Raw genomic sequence first — 16,501 nt, 5'->3', positions numbered from 1 at the left:
TAGGTTGGTTTGGAACTCGTTGTAGATGAGGATGACCTTGAACTCCTGATTCTTCTGCCTCTACCTCCTTGGTGCTGGGATATAGTTGTGCACTAGAATGCCTGGTTTATGTGGTGCCATGGACAGAATCCAGGGTTTTGTTCCTACTGTGGTCCCAGCCCTGGGTATGAATTTTTACTGAAATATAATTAATTAGACCATAAGCTTCTCCACTTGAGGTCAGCTTCACACCTTGAAGTTATTTCAGTATTTTTTTCAGGAGTCTTTAAAGAAAAAGTCTTTTTAGTAGTTAATGTACGTGTGAGTATGTTCCCAGGGAGGTGGAACCCTTGGGACTGGGGTTACTGGCAGGAGTGAGCTGCCCATTGTGAGAGCTAGGAACTGAACTCTGGTCCTCTTCAAGAGCAGTGTATGCTCTTAACCTCTGAGCCATCTCTCCAGTCCCCTATTCTGTTTTTTTAATATATTCAGAGTCCTCTCCTGTTCTCCTTTGTGAAACCAGTAGCAGTCACTAATCTACTTCATATGTTCTTAGGTTTTGCTTGTCTACTCGGGATATTTCCTCTGAGTGGAATCATGCGATCTGTGTCCACTGCTTCTGCCTTTCCAGAATTTGCTCAGGCTATGGAAGGTCCATCCATGTTTTTGCATATATTTGTCATATTAGTATCCCTCCCTTGGTGGGTTTTTTTGTTTGTTTTTGTTTGTGGTTTTGGTTTTTTTTTTTTTTTGAGACAAAATCTTGAGCTGTGTGGGCTAGCCTGGACTAATGATACTCCAGCCTAAATCTCCCAAGTGTTGTGATTACAGCTGTTCATCACCATACTACATATGGCATATACCTTCCTTTTTTGGAGCTGAGTAGTATTTTATGATGGATTTAGCACATTTGGTTTCTGCCTAATCACATGATGGGCATGTGGATGGTTTCTGCTCCCCTATCCTCTACTTAGTTGTTTTGTGAACCCAAAACTGAGAGATTCAGAGTTACTGACTTGGGAAATGGCTCAGTTTGGAAGTTGCTCATGAAGACCCCAAGTTTGCATCTCCAGAATCAAAGTAAAAAGCCAAGTGCTGCAGTCCCTGCAGCCCCAGTGGCATGAGGTGGGAGGCAGAGACAGACAGGGCCCTGGAAGCTTGCGGGCAGCTAAGCTGGCCTGTGCAGCAAAGTTCCAGGCTAGTGAAGACTGTTTGAAACAGTAGGAGGGAGGCCCCTGGAACTCACCTCCTCATATATGCTCTGTGTGTATGCATCTGCAGACATGTGTTTAGAGAGAAAAATCACACTTGGCCCAAGAGACCATGAGGGCCATCGACAGTCTAAGCCTTGAACTGTAAGGGAAGCAGTTTTTAGGCAGTAGAGAGTCTTGGGAATTGTGGAGGATTTTGTTGAAGAATAATTCAGTAAACATAGCAGGGATAGTTCAAATCTTGATCAAGACTTCAGTGGTTTACTTAGTGGTCAGGCTATTTATCTGTCAATCTGAAATGCTACTCGATCAACATTCCATTTAATAATTGACAGAAGCATGCAGTAGAGGCTCGCTCTCCTCTTCCCGTGGCTTAATAGTCTAGTCAATTACTTTGAATTTTCTTAATAGACTGACTCAAGAGAAGTCAGTTTCTGAGTAAAAACTAGCATGGTAGCACTTGCCTGAAATCTCAGCACTTAGGGATGGAGGCAGGGGGTAGAAGTTCAAAGTCATTTTCAGATATATGAAGAGTTTGTTGCCAACCTGCGGTGTGTTAGACTCTTTGGGGATCAGAAAGTGTGTGAAGACCTGAGTGCGTGTGAGTGGGTGTGTGCTGTTGACATGAGTGGAGATGGGCATGTCCAGGACACTAGCCTTAGGCCCATGGCAGTCTTACCTTCTGGCCCACGTGTGGCTGCTAAGAGAGTGTGTGCAGAAAAATCCACCATAGCTTTCTACCCCTGGATGTCTCTGGCCTGAAGACTGCTCCCCTGCAGAGACTGTTCCTGCTGAGATTAGCTAAACCTGCTTCTTATTCAGCTGTATAGACTTAGCCTTGTCTTTCTGTTTACAACAATCCGGACTCTGTCCAACTCACACACTAAGCTTCCGGGTGCTGCAACTTCTCCATCAGAGAGCCCAGTCCACCCGGTCCCAGCTTTTCTGTGTATCTGTCTGTCTGTCTTTCTTCACTGTCCTAGCCTGATCCAAGTCCCTGGAGCCATGTAAATGATGAGGCAAGACTCAATCTAAAAACTAAAAGTTGCAGTGTGGTACCAGTGTCTCTTCCACATTGGCCTCAAAAGCCTATGGAGGTTAATGAACGGCACAGTGCTGAGTACTGCTCTGTCTTAGTTGGGAACATTTTAATTGAGATATAAATAATATATGCCATAAAATGTCACCCTTTTAGTGTCCCCGCCAGTGGGTTTTAGTATATCCCAAAGCCACCACCACAGTCAATACAGAGCGTTTCCCTCACCCCGAAGGAGCCACACCTGCTGCCCCCAGCTCCCACTGTCCTCCTTCCTTTAGCCTGCCCCAGGGAAGTTTTGTAAAAGTTCTTCTTTAGCTGGCTTTCTTCCTCCCTCCCTCCCTCTCTCCCTCCCTCCATCCCTCCCTTCCTTCCTCCATTCTTCCTTTCCTTTCCTCTCCTCTCCCTCCTCTTCCTCTTCTTCTTTTTCCTTTTGATTTCCGAGACAGGGTTTCTCTGTGTAGCCCTGGCCGTCCTGGAACTCACTCTGCAGACCAGGCTGGCCTCGAACTCACAGAGATCCATCTGCCTGGCTTGTCTTTATCTTTTTAAAGACTTTAATTCTGTGCATGTATGGGAGCCTGTGGGTGGGTGTGTACACATTAGTGTAGGTGCCCGGTAAGCTAGAGGCTTGGGAGCTGCCGGACCCGTGTGCTGGGAACCCGCCTTGGATCCTCTGTAAGAGTGGTTCACTCTCGCAATGACTGAGCCCCAGCCCCTGGTTTTGGTCTTTATAGATGTTGTGATTTCTTTTTTCTCGAGCTTACTGGTACACGTTTGTTCTTTTTGTTTTATTTTACCTAATCTTTAGAAAATGTTTTGTTACATTTTTACTTACTTTGTGTGTTGCAGTGTGCTATGTGCTGAGGCCTGACTATGGTGGTTTTTTGAGACAGGGTAGCTGTAGCCCTGGCTATCCCTGTATAGACCAGGCTGACCTCCAAGCCAGCCCACAGAGATCCGCCTGCCTCTGCCTCTTGAGTTCTGAGATTAAGGAGCACACTACTGTACCTGCCTAGCCTAGCCTTTTAGATCAGGACCTGGTCCCTGATTTGATGGTTAGTCCACTGTAGTCTGTTTTTTTTTTTTTTAAATCGGTTCGGGTTGTTTGCCAGCTTTATATGGGTTTATTTGCTCTTTACTTAGAAGATTTAGTTCATCTGTTTATAATGTTTGGGTTTGTTTTGGTTGGTTGTTTGAGACAGTGTTTTATAACTTAGCCCAGGCTGGCTTTAAACTCACCATTTCCTATCTCAGCCTCCTGGGTGCTGGTATTATAGGCATGCACTACTGCCCCCACCCCATCCCCTGGCTTTTGATGGACTTTCTTTTCTTTTTTAAATCTGTGTAGTCTTGATTTTGCATATGTTCGTGTGTGTGTGTGTGTGTGTGTGTGTGTGTGTGTGTGTGTGTGTGTGTGTCCATTTGTCCATATGAGTGCACAGGCATGTGGAGACCCAAGATTGATGTCTGGAAGTCTGGAATTAACCTCTGTGTGTTCTGCCTCATTCATTAGGGAGGGTCTATGAATCAAGGCCAGAACTCACTCATGTGCCCTGTCTGCTCTAGGGATTCTGAGGCAGGAATTGCAGGCTGGCTGTCATGACCACTGAGCATTTCCGCCAGTTCTGGAGGTTCTGAACTCTGGTCCTTTGGGTTGTGTGACGAATGCTCTGACCATTGAGCCACCCCCCTAGCTCCCTAGCTGGTTTCTACTGAATGAAACTTGCCTCTGCAATTTGAGGTGGGATTTTGTTATTGTATTCCATGGCTCTTAGCTCCCTATCGCCTTTCTTTTTAATCCAAGAGCTGCACTAAAGCTTTAAAAATCTCCTGATGCGTACATAGGTTGATTATAGCTGATGGAGTTGATGTTTTTCTTTTATGCTGTGACTTCTGTGGGAGAGTTTTGCATTCACTCTGCAGCTGGGATTTCCTGCCTCTCGGTCAAGTGCATGAGAATCAGGAGGAGGTGTTCTGTTGATGTGCTATTCTTGAATCACACAGGATACTATCCTGTGCCCCGCACCATTCCTCCTGGGACCTCTTCTGCCCACATACCCACCTAGGCATGCTGTGAGTGTTGCCTGTGAGTGGAGCTCTGGGAATGTATGGAGGATCTCTGTCCTGCCACCTTCATTATTCAGTGAGGTGGCGGACGGCAGCATACTGCCGGCCTGGCAGCCTCCGCCTCCTCATCTGGGCCCCCGTTCAGTAGGAAGTGAGACTTAGGGTACCAGCATGCTCGCACACTTCCCCTTGGTGCTGGGGTGGCTGGGCAGAGGAGGCAAACACATTCTCAGCCTGTTCTCCTTTTTAAATGAGAAAAAGCAGCAGGGTTAGCAGGACGAGCGAGCGGACGTCGTCAGCCCCGTGCAGACTACTTTGTGAGTCAGTTTTTGAAAGAGTGCACACTGAGGCCAGTCTGGGGTGCTTCGCCCGTCTGCTCTTACTGACTTGAACCTCATCCGTTTCACGTGCTTTGTTCTCTTGTGTGTATTTACACATCAGCCTGCAACAGCGCCACAGCCACCCTTTGAGTTGGCCGATGGCGAGAATGTGAATGCACATTAATAACCCAAGCAGAGACTGCAGAGGGGGAGCAGGCACAGCATTGACACCGGCTAAGAAGCCGACAGGAACACAGCTCCTGGCCCTCTCCTCTCCTACAAAGTCACTAATGTTTTTAATTGAAAAGTAAGTTTTTCTCATAAATGTTTTTCTTTTTGGTTTTTTGAGACAGGGTTTCTCTGTGTAGCTTTGGTGCCTGTCCTGGAACTCTGTAGCCCAGGCTGGCCTCGAACACGCAGAGATCCACCTAGCTCTGCTTCCCGAGTGCTGGGATTAAAGGTGTGCGCTGCCTGGCAAATGTTTTTCATATAGTCATTTTTAAAGGAAATTTAAGAATTATAGCCTTAAACAGAGTAAGAAAATTATGCTGTATTACTTAATGTCATTACCAACTTTTTTTTAAAACAATTTCATATAGCCTAAGCTGTCCTTGAACTTGCTATGTAGCTGAGGTTAACCTTGAACTTCCAATACTTGTACTACTTCTGCTGGGATTATAGGTATGTACGCTTATGTCCAGATACGGGTTTTTGTTTTTGAGACAAGGTCTCACTATGTACCCCTAGCTGGCCTGGGACTTACTATGTAGGCCAGGCTGGCCTCCAGTGTACAGAGAACCGGTAGCCTCTGCCTTCTAAGTGCTGGGATTGAAGACGTGCTCCACCACACCCAGCACATGTACATGTGCTCATGCACTTGCTGTGGTGTGCATGAGGAGGTCTCCGGGATTGAACTCAGCTCATCAGGCTTGGTGGCAGATGTCTTTACTCACTGAGCCATTTCACTGGCCTTTCTTTTAATGTATATTATATTTTATTTTTTTGATGCAGTGTCTTTTGTAGACCAAGCTAGACTTAAACTCATGTCATCGAGGATGAACTTGAACTTCTTCTTCTTCTTCTTCTTCTTCTTCTTCTTCTTCTTCTTCTTCTTCTTCCTCCTCCTCCTCCTCCTCCTCCTCCTCCTCCTCCTCCTCTCCTCCTCCTCGCTGGCCTCAAACTTCTAATCCTCCTTCAGTCAGTATCTCATGCTGTTACTGCAGGTGTGTGCCTCTGTGCCAAGTTCATGCAGTGTTAAGGATGCATTGCATCATACAGTGCTGCAATGTGTATTAGCCATCGTGGAAGAGCAATTTATCCTCTCTTCCAAAGTGGGTCATACTATCCACCTGTTCTGTTTTTATCAACAGACTTACGTCTTAAGGATATTTTAGTATTTCCAAGTTATTGGCAGATAATAGTGCCCGCGTCTGGGAGCTTCCCCAGTTCACAGGAACGTGAGCTCTCTCATAATCAGTGAACCAGTATTAATACCTTACTGTCGGCTGGAGGCCTGCTGTGTTCAGGTCTCCCTAGTGTTTCAGAATGTTCTTTTTCATCCCTTGGACTCCTCTTGTGGGGACAGGCTCTCAGCCTTTTCTTGTTTGGGGGCTTGGGCAGTTTCTAGAGGAGCTAGCTGGGTGCTTTGTGGACTTACTCAGCTGGAGTTTGTGGGATGTCTTCTCACTGTGAGACTGTAGGAGGCAGACCCCTGGGGCCCCATTGTCACCCAGCATGTCACGTGATGCACCCGCAGTGGGACCAACAGTGGCCACCTGGCTGCCGTGGATTGTGCTGGTTGGGGCGGTGTGTCCTCCTTCCGCCCGCCCGTGCTGCTTTGGTGGCAGGCTGCCGGGCGGGTCCTGAGGGGGGTCAGCCTCATCGATTTGGGGGACCTCTGCACACTCGGGATGTCTCCCTTTATTACTTTACTGTCTCATTTCTTTATATCTATGTGGACAGACTCACGGAGTTCAAAACTCACGGCTGTTTTGGTTAAAGCTTAGTATCGCCTTGCTTCATTGTGTAAAATGTTGCAGGCTGGCGCTTAGGAGCTGTTAAGTGAGTCCTCAGCCCTTGGGCACGATGCTGCCAGTATGAGTATGAGCCTGTGTACCGTGTGTGCGCAGTACATACAGAGGCCAGGAAAGGGCTAGGGAATTGAACCTGGGTCCTCTGGGAGAGCAGACAGTTTTCTAACCGCCGAGCCATTTTCCAGCCCATTGATATCTCTCTCTCTCTCTCTCTCTCTCTCTCTCTCTCTCTCTCTCTCTCTCTCTCTCTCTCTCGTTTTTGTTTTGAGATGCTGTCTTGTTGTGTTTCCCAGGCTGGCCCTTAACTCTTGTGCCTACGTGGGCCTCCCAGTATCTGGGGTTACAAACATTTATGGCCGTGCCTGGCTCCTTTTGTATGCATTGTGCACTGAGGTTTATCTCAGTGGTTCCTCAGCCTTGTCTGTGACCCTCGAGTGATACTGTGAACATGTTATATATGCACTCTTCATACATGCATTTCCACTGACTATGTACCACTATGATCAGCTAAAAGAAACTTTTGAAGGATCTTGTCATTCAGTCTGTGGCCACAGCAATTTGAACTCTTTAATGTTGTGACACATTGTCCCATTCTGAGTACTCATTGTTTAGTGCCACTGCAGACCTCGGTGACCTACAGTGTCTTTCCCTCATAGGGCGGATCAGTTAAAAAAGAGCCGTGTGTGTGTGTGTGTGTGTGTGTGTGTGTGTGTGTGTGTAAAATTTACTTTTGGTGGGGAGGGGTGCACATGCTACCATGTGCTTATGGTGTTAGAGGACAACAGGCAGGAGTGGATTTTCTCTTTTACCTTGTGAGTCTTGGGATCAAATTCCGGTCCCCAAGCTTGGCAGTTTCCTATGCTGAGCCATGGCCCCAAATAGACCAGTGCTGATCAGTCATTGGCTCTGCTGGGACATCTTGAACGGTGGCTTTGATCTCTGAGCTGCCATTTTCCTATCTACTCTGATGTGTATTCCCCAGCTTACACTCGAGTTTGCGTGATGGCCACCTAAATAATTCTACAGTGTGCGAGATCGCCCTGAGTGCTTAGGTGTTCCAAAATCTCTTCAGGGAAGAAGGGTAGAGGAACTTGTTCCAGAAGGTGACGGACTTTTGGAGGCTGGGGGCTTCAAGTTGTAGGCCAGCCTGGGCTAAATAGTGAGAGATATTTTAAAAGCAAAAAAAAAAAAACCAAACAAGAGCATAGTCGGGAGGTTTGGATTAAAGAGAGCATCTTCTCTCTGATAACTCTGGGGGTGGAATTAATTTGATTATCTTCTAGGGTGATGATCAGATCCACTTTGTCTGTTGAAAGACAGGTAGGGGTTAAAGTTCTGTGCTTTCCTGGAAGATTTAGTTTTATACCATACAACCTTAAGAGGCCAGTCCAAGTCTGAGAAGTCAGTTTTAAGCAGTTGTAGAAGTAAAAAACAAAAAATTGAGAGTGGTCTTAGTTTGCCTTGCTTAAAAGTCCAGCCCTTGGGGCCTGGCAAGGACAAGCAGCCTTTGTGTTTGCTGGTGCTGGTGTCCTCAGAGCTCCCATCAGACCTTGATGTGTGGCCCACCTCCGGTGACTTGTTGGTTAAATGTAAAAATACATTGCTGCCCAGAACCCACAGCTCTTCCTAACTGTGGCTTATTAAAGCTCGCCCCCTGCCTCCCACCAAGGTTTCACATAGCCTAGGCTGGCTTCCAGTTCACCACATACTGAGGACATAGACCTTGAACTTCTGATCCTTCCGCCTCCACCTCCCAAGCGCTGGCATTTCAGGCATGCATCACGCCTGGCCTATGTGATGCTGAGGATGGAACCCATGACTTCGTGTATTTTGGGCAAGCATTCTAGCAGATAGATCCCCAGCCTGAGCTGTTCAGGCTTGTAAGCCTTAGTTTTCTGTGATCCGTTAAATGGCTATAGAGTAGTAACCACCTCATGGAACTCTGATGATAGTGGGTGGGTGCTGCATGGACAGTGCCTGCTTAACGTAACTGAGCAGCTAATTCGTGTTACTTGCTGTGACTAGCTCCACTGAAGGGAAGTAGATTTTATTTTTACATTCTCACATAACAGGATGTGCCAGCAGCCCCACGCATTCCATTGATAGATTTCATTGACTACTTGGGCGGGGGCATGAAAGGGTCAGGTGGTTGTCTGGGCGACAGACTGCTCCCCAGGGTGGTGTTGGAAGCACCTGCTTTGCAAACTGCTCATTAGCTCCTGGTTGTAGACTTACCCTGAGCTTTTTAGGAGATAGGAGACAGCTAATGATTGGGGGATGAGTTGGTGGGATTAATAAGCACTGTCGTCCTACGTGTGGCATTTGAATTAGTGACATTGGGGAAGGAGAAATAAATTACATCGAGACAGCATTCAATAGCTAACTGACCTCTGAATACTTCTGAGTTATAGTATTTAGTCAAAACTTTCTCTGACAAAACACAAGTTTTTAATCCTCTAGTCCAAGGCAAGGAAATCTGTTTTTACCTATGAATGCCCTGGTTTTGTTGACCACAGTTGAGAAATGCCCTGTTCAGACTCAATGGGAGAGAGAGACAGGACCTGGGATGGTATGAGTTACTTAGTTTCTTTTCTGTTTCTGTGACAAAATACTATGACCAAGGCAACTTATAAAAGAAAGCATTTAATTTAGGGCTCCCGGTTCCAGGAGGTTCGAGTCTGCGATCATCATGGCCAGGAACTTGGCAGCAGGGAGGCCTGGCGCTGAAGAAGTAGCTGAGAGCTCACATCTGATCCACACACCGTAGCAGGGGTGGGGGTGGGGGTGCTAACTGGAAATGGCTTGCTTGGGCATTTGAAACCTCAGAGCCCACCCCCAGTGACACACCTCCTAATCTTTTCCAAACATTTCAGCCAACTGCAGACCAAGCATTCAAATGTTTGAGCCCATGGGGGCCGTTCTCCTTCAATCCACCATGAATGGAAATGTCCGGTTGAGACAGGCTCTAAGTGAGGCTGGTTTCACATCTCCCAGAGCCGTGGGGTACCGTCAGTGATGCGTGGAAGAAATGTAAGAAACACAGGAGCTCTGCAGACTGAAGCCAACTTCTTTTCTCAGAAAGGCTGTCCTCTTTCAAGGTCCAGATCCAGGGTTAAAAAGCAGCAATAGTGTGTCTTCCTGGAATCCCTAGGGAGGGGCTGGGGCACCGCCAAGCTGTAGAGCACCTGCCTTCCTAGGCCCCCATCCCCCTCCCATCCAGGGCTGGGCATGGCTCAGAAGGCTTGTCTGCTGTGCGCAGGCCTTGGGTTCCCTTCTCAGTAAACTCTTAGAAGTCAGTGTCCTGACAGATCCTGGGAGAGCGTCCCTTAAGGTGTGAAAATGGCGCTATCCATTTTCCATTATCCATGAGACTTTTTGCTTTTTCAAGACAGGGCTTCTCTCTGTCCTGGATCTCACTCTGTAGCCCAGGCTGGCCTCGAACTCAGAGATCCTCCTGCCTCTGCCTCCTGAGTGCTGGGATCAAAGGTGTCCGCCGCCGCCGCCGCCGCCGCCGCCGCCGCCGCCGCCCCTTGAGACTTTCTTACAAAGTCCCAAGCGTCCTGGGACTTTACTGCATCCTTTGGATGCATACTTTCTTTCCCTCACTGTAATGGCGCCTGGGGTTTGAAGCTGCAGAGCATTCTTTGGCTAGTGCAAAGCTCTTGTGACTAATGCTGCCTTAAGAATGGCAGCTTATGCTGAATAAACTTTGTTGGAGGGCAGGATGCAGGACCACCAAGCTCTGACCTCTGCTCTTGAGGAAGATGTCATGGGACCCAGGTGTGTCGTTATGGAGACTCTCACAGATTTGTCACCAGCATTTATTGAACCCGGGTTTGCGCTAGGCCCTGTGCCAGAAGACAGGCTCTGCCCTCCCTCTTGAGTCTGTTTGGTGGACAGGCAGTTACAGGGAACTGTGCTGGGTCACCGCCTAGTCCGTCCATCTGTCCAGGAACAAACTGTTTCTAAAGTCACGTCTGTGTACCAAGCATTATACCAGGCCATTGGGACACACCTGTGAGGAGGGAAGCCACAGCCCTCTTTCTGGTGCAGGTGATTTGGCGGCAGGGGACTTGGTTTCAGCCTCTGAGGAGAACAGTGGTGCTTGGTGATGAGGCAGAGTGGATTAGGTTCCCGGGTCTGGTGAGATTGGCTTCCTGGTACTAGGGTAGAAGCCAGCACGAACCACTGAATCACATGCTGTAGCCCACAGAGCCGGAGAAGGAGTCCTGCCCTGGCCTCTTAGGCTGCCTCCTCCGGTGAGAGCCTGTAGAAGTGCTTTATAAGAACTTGTAATACAGTTTAGTGCGTGCGTGCGTGCGTGTGTGTATGTGTGTAATGTCTTTGGCCCCAAAGTGCTTATGAAGTGATGTAGGTGCCCGCAGATGGCAGTAATGGGTAGGGTGTGGGGATGGCAAGGGCAGATACCTCAGGCCCAGCATGGAACCCAGGCGGTCTTGCTACTGCGCTCCACCTCACCTTGCAGGTTCTGGAGTATGAGTGCAGCTCAGCGCTCCACACTTCCGTGCCAGGAGTTCACAGGAGTTTCTGTTCCGTTGTCATTTGATGCATGAAGAACCCGAGTTCTGTCAGTTTAGTGGTGTTTGAATAGCTCGAGTGTTTTTGTTTGCCTGGGAAGTTGTAAGGGCTGGGGAGAGGTATTTTGCTAGCTCACTCCTGTGATGGGTTTAGCTCCGCCCTGTGCTGTGGTTTGACATGGCAAGTCTGTTTAGATACAAGCTGCCGTGTGATTATGTATGTTTTATCTATCTGTTAATTCATTTTTGCCTCTTTAAAAAAGCATTTCTTTTTAATTGTGTGTGCACACATGAGTATGAATGCCCTTGGCTGCAGGAGGGCATTGGACCCCCGGAGCTGGCTAGCCTTACAGTAGGTTGTGTGCTCTGCCTAACATGGGTGCTGAAAACCAAACTCAGGCCAGAGGACCAGTATGTGCTCTTCACCACTGAGCCGTCTCTCCAGCTCTCATTTTTGTCTCTTAACACACAATTGGGGACTTCCTGAGTTTGTATGAGAATTGACAAGCTAGTGGCTTTGGGACAGCAACCTGGAACATGAGGGCCTCATCCCTGCCTTGGGTAGCGCTTCTGTGTTTAGTGGTCCCTGTCACTTAAAGACGATTTTATTTTAGATTTGTGATATGGGATCACCATGTAGCCTGGGCCGACTTGGAACTCAAAATCCTCCTGCCTCCACCTTCTGTGTGTTTGAGATTAGAGGCGTGAGTGATTTATGTGGTGTTGGGGATGAACCCAGGGCTTGGTGCGCTCTGGGCTTGGTGCGCCCTGGGCATTCTCTTCCAGCAGATGAGCCACATCCCATGTTCTCTAACCAGAATCTTCAGTAACAGGTTAATAAGCTTTGCAAGGGTAGTTTTGGTTTGGGGCACTGCTTTCTTTTCTTTTCTTCTCTTCTCTTCTCTTCTCTTCTCTTCTCTTCTCTTCTCTTCTCTTCTCTTCTCTTCTTTTCTTCCTCCCTCCTCCCTCCCTCCCTCCCTCCCTCCCTTCTTTCTTTCTTTCTTTCTTTCTTTCTTTCTTTCTTTCTTTCTTTCTTTCTTTCTTTCTTTCTTCACTGCTTTCTTTCTTTTCTCCCTCCCCCCCTCCCTCCCTCCCTCCTTCTTTGTTTCTTTGTTTCTTTCTTTTCTCTTTCCCTTCTTTTTCATGAGGCCCCTGTTTGGTGTGTGCCATAGCCATGGCCACAGCCAGGCCACTTCTAAAGGCAGAGCCTCTTCAGAGAAACTCACCTCACGGGGGTATGCTTTGAGTGTTTAAGCCATGTGTTTTTTCCTTTGCTTTCTTTTTTCTTTTTAGTTTTCTTCCTTTTAGAGGCAAGATCTCAGATCAGGGAGGCCTGAAACCCTTGATTCTCCTGCCTCCAAATTGTGCCTATGCCTCCATGCCCCTTTGATTCTTTTTGTTGTTGTTGTTTGTTTGTTTGTTTTTGTTTTTCGAGACAGGGTTTCTCTGTGTAGTTTTGGTGCCTGTGATCTTGCGCGCTGTAGACCAGGGTGGCCTCGAACTCACAGAGATCCACCTGGGTCTCCCTCCCAAGTGCTGGGATTAAAGGAGTGTGCCGCCACCACCGGCCGGCTTCAACCATGTGCTTCTTAAAATGTGATTAGAAAGAGAGGGTAGGTCACTGGTGACTAGAACAGTAATTACCAGGTCAGTCAAGACATTTATGTCAATAAATGTGGGTGTCCATCCACACAGCACTGCCAGGATGTTAGGGCTAAAGCTGTCAGTGTTTTGTTGTCTTATTTAATTAAAGGACACTTCACAATGGAAGAATGACACAGGCGGAATGTGACATAGCGGTTTAAAAGAGTAGTTAGGTTTGGTCCAAACCGAACCAGTTGTCTTGTCTGTGAAAACAGGAGCTGAAGGATGCTGGGGAAACCCTGGTCTGGGTGAAGCTTCATGGGGGCAGTGCCTGGCAACCACATGAGTAGCCAGACTTAGAGACTAAGGAACAGTGGGAAAGTCATGTGATGTGAGGGACTGGGAAACCTTAGAATACAATAAGTATGACATAGTTCATAGATATAATACAGAGTTCTGGGCTCTTGAACATGGACCTGTGGCCAGGCATGGTGGTGTACACATGCAACCCTAGCACCTGGAGCCTGTGGCAGGAAGATGGCAAGTTCATGATGAGTCTGGTTACAGAGTTCCAGGGCAGCCTGGACTATGTGCTAAGACTACTTGGTAACCCACATGAAAAGCTTGGTGCAGTGGTACATACATGCATGTAATCCCAGTGCTGGGGATCTGGAAACACGTTGGCAGATCTCTGGGCTGCTGCTAGCTGGTCCAGCCAAATTGCTGAGCTGTAAATTCAATGAGAAACCCTGTCACAAAGCAGGGGCCCAGTGGGATGGCTCTGTGGGTAAAGGCACTGGCCTTGCAAGTCCAGATGACCTGAGTTTGAATCCCAGATTTCATGGAATGGTGGAAGAGGAACTAATTCCACAGTTTTCCTCTGACCTCCACACACTTGCTGTGACATGCACACACACGTACACACACACACACACACACACACACTGATAAATACTTAAAAGCCAGGCAGTGGTGGCGCAAGCCTTTAATCCCAGCACTCGGGAGGCAGAGCCAGGCGGATCTCTGAGTTCAAGGCCAGCCTGGGCTACCAAGTGAGTTCCAGGAAAGGCGCAAAGCAACACAGAGAAACCCTGTCTCGAAAAACCAAAAATAAATAAATACTTAAAAACTAATGAGAGAGTGAAGAAAACACTAACATCAGTCTCTGACTCTGCATGCATGTTGCACATGTACATGTGTACCCATGCACACATGCGCGTATACAAACAGTACATACAGACATTACACACAGAAAATGACAGATTCAGGAGCCACTGAGGAGAAGGATGGTGGCCTTCGATATTTAAGAGGAAGAGAGTAGTAAAAAGAATGCAGTAGACAGACAGACGCCACAGTGCCTGTAATTTCAGCACTTGGGAGGCTGAGACAGGGGGATTGTTGCCTTGAGTTTGAGGCCAGAGTGGGCTGTGTGGTAAAACTCGATCCCCATAACAAACCAAAATTTAAAGTGACAGCAACAGTTTCTAGAAACTGAGACTAGGAAGCTAGTAAAATACTGACCCAAGTTTGATCCTTTCTCAGCATCTGATGATGGTGTGTGTGTGTGTGTGTGTGTGTGTGTGCACGCGCACGCACTCACAAATTGCCCTTCTGTGAGTGAGACACCTCTCTCCCCATTTTAAATACTCAGGGAACATGGTGTGATTACTCTTACCATGGCCACAGCGTGGGAGAGCAGTGGAAGGTGCTTAGCAAACCATGGGATGTAGGAGAGGGGACTTAGGGCCAAGGTCCAGGGCCACATTAGAGTTGGGTAAGGCCTGCCTGGTGGTGCACACCTGCACAGGGGTAGAGAATAAGGAATAGTGACCCAGCACTTGGGAGGTAGAAGCAGGAGGATCTGGAGTCCAAGGTCATCCCCAGCTACCTAATGGGGTCAAGGCGAGCTTGGACTACCCAAGCCACAGCCAAGACAGCAGCAGCTGCACAGTGCTCTGCCCTGGGAACTAAACTGAGTTTCCCATGACTTTCTTTCCTTTTCTTTGTCTTCCTTTTTTTTCTTTTTTTAATACCAGTTCTCATGTAGCCCATGCTGGCCTCTAGCTAAGGATGACCTTGAACTCTTGACACCCCCCACCCCCGCTGTGTGATTAGTGCATAAGTAGATTTGTTTAAAATCAAGGGGCAGGGCCAGGTGTGGTGGTGGAGGAGGAGGAGGCAAGCAGATCCCTGTGAGTTGGAGGCCAGCCTGGTCTACAGAGTGACTTCCAGGCCAGCTGGGGCTACATAGTGGCCCTGTGGTAAAGGTGGCCTCTCTGTGTAGAGCAGCATTTTGCATTGTAGGAAGAGTGGGCATCCGTTATCCTGTATCCCTCCTGTAGAGGCAGGAGGATCAAGAGAGGATGGAGATTGCAAGTTGGCAGCCATTATTTTAGCAGGAGAAATTCTGTTTCTTTAAAGTAGACAGAATGGCCCTCAGTGACCTGTACACAGACTGAGGCAAGGCTTGCTTCGCACTCAATTACCAAGACTGTCACCATTTTATGATGTAACCAGATTCCACTGGAATGAGCTCTAAATGAAAACATCAGTAGCTTTGTAAATATGAATAATAATTCTTATTTTTGAAAAGTGAGATCAGAATTACTCCATTCAGAAGTCATCAGGCCTCAGAAAACTGGGGCCCAGCCTTGGTGAGTAATGTTTGAGACTGGTGAGGTAGAGGTCGGAGTGTACTAAGTTCAGAGTTTTGAAATGGGGAGTATGTTTATTTACTGACTAGATCTTACGTAGCCCAGGCTGGCCTTGAACTCACTGTGTAGCTGAGGATGATGACCTTCAACTCCCGATCTTCCTGCCTTCACCTCTCAGGTGCTGAGTTATGGGTTGTACATGTGCACCTGGTTTAGTTGCAGGGATCAAACCCAGGGCTTTATATGTGGGGCGACGAGTTCATGTTTGCTCATGTCTCCCCAGGAGAAGTTCATACAGTACCAGTCTTCAGCAGCCCTACAGCCTGTGATTCCAATCATCAGAAATGTTTAGAATTAGGCAAATTGTCAGAGCCAAGAAACAGAACAGCTGTTGCCTCAGGCTGAAGAGTTTGAGGTGATGTTGATGGGACAGCACTTCTTTGGGGACGCTAGAAAAGTTTGAAAACTGATTCTGGTGAGGACTGTTAACCCCACGAGTGCAGGAAACCATCAGGTTATATGATGTCTAAGCGGGGAGAATGTGTGGTGTGTGGATGAGGCCCCTACAGTTGTTGTTTCTTAAGAACTAAGTGGAAATGTACACAGTGTGGTTTGAACACAGACCATCATATCCTTGAAAACTAGCAAAATGTCTGAAACTGTACAACAGGAAAATACATTGTATATCTCCTGAGTGCTTCCGCCATGCGACAGATGTATGACAAAGTCTGTCATCTGTCCATCCTTCTGTCTGTCTGTTTGAGACAGTGCCTGGACATGTAGCTCAAGCTGGCATGGAACTCATTAACTAGCCCAGGTTGTCCTTAAACTCATGGTCATTCTGCCCGAGCTTCATGAAGGCTGTGATTACAGATGTGAGTCCCTCACTCATACAGTGGCGATTCTATCAGCTACATTCTTGCTGTCTACCAGCCTTCTTTAAAAGTTACTACATGTATTTATTTATTTATGTGGAGTATGGTACAGGAGTTCCAGCTCCTTCCACCTGTGGGGTCCTGGGAATTGACCTAAGGTGGTCGGGCTTGGTGGGACATGCCTTTACCTACTGAGCCATC

At 47.6% G+C, this 16,501-nt stretch overlaps 1 protein-coding gene across 4 annotated transcripts in view; it reads left to right on the top strand.

Annotated features, from left to right (window-relative positions):
- Positions 1 to 16,501, top strand: part of Smurf1 (SMAD specific E3 ubiquitin protein ligase 1) — a 95,410-nt gene that overhangs the window by 49,190 nt on the left and 29,719 nt on the right. The gene's annotated exons all lie outside the window — the stretch shown is intronic.

Source organism: Peromyscus leucopus, chromosome 23 (assembly GCF_004664715.2).
Source record: "Peromyscus leucopus breed LL Stock chromosome 23, UCI_PerLeu_2.1, whole genome shotgun sequence".
Classification (NCBI taxonomy): domain Eukaryota; kingdom Metazoa; phylum Chordata; class Mammalia; order Rodentia; family Cricetidae; genus Peromyscus; species Peromyscus leucopus.
The sequence above is the reverse complement of the archived record's forward strand: the minus strand, read 5'-3'. Positions and strand labels throughout refer to the sequence as shown.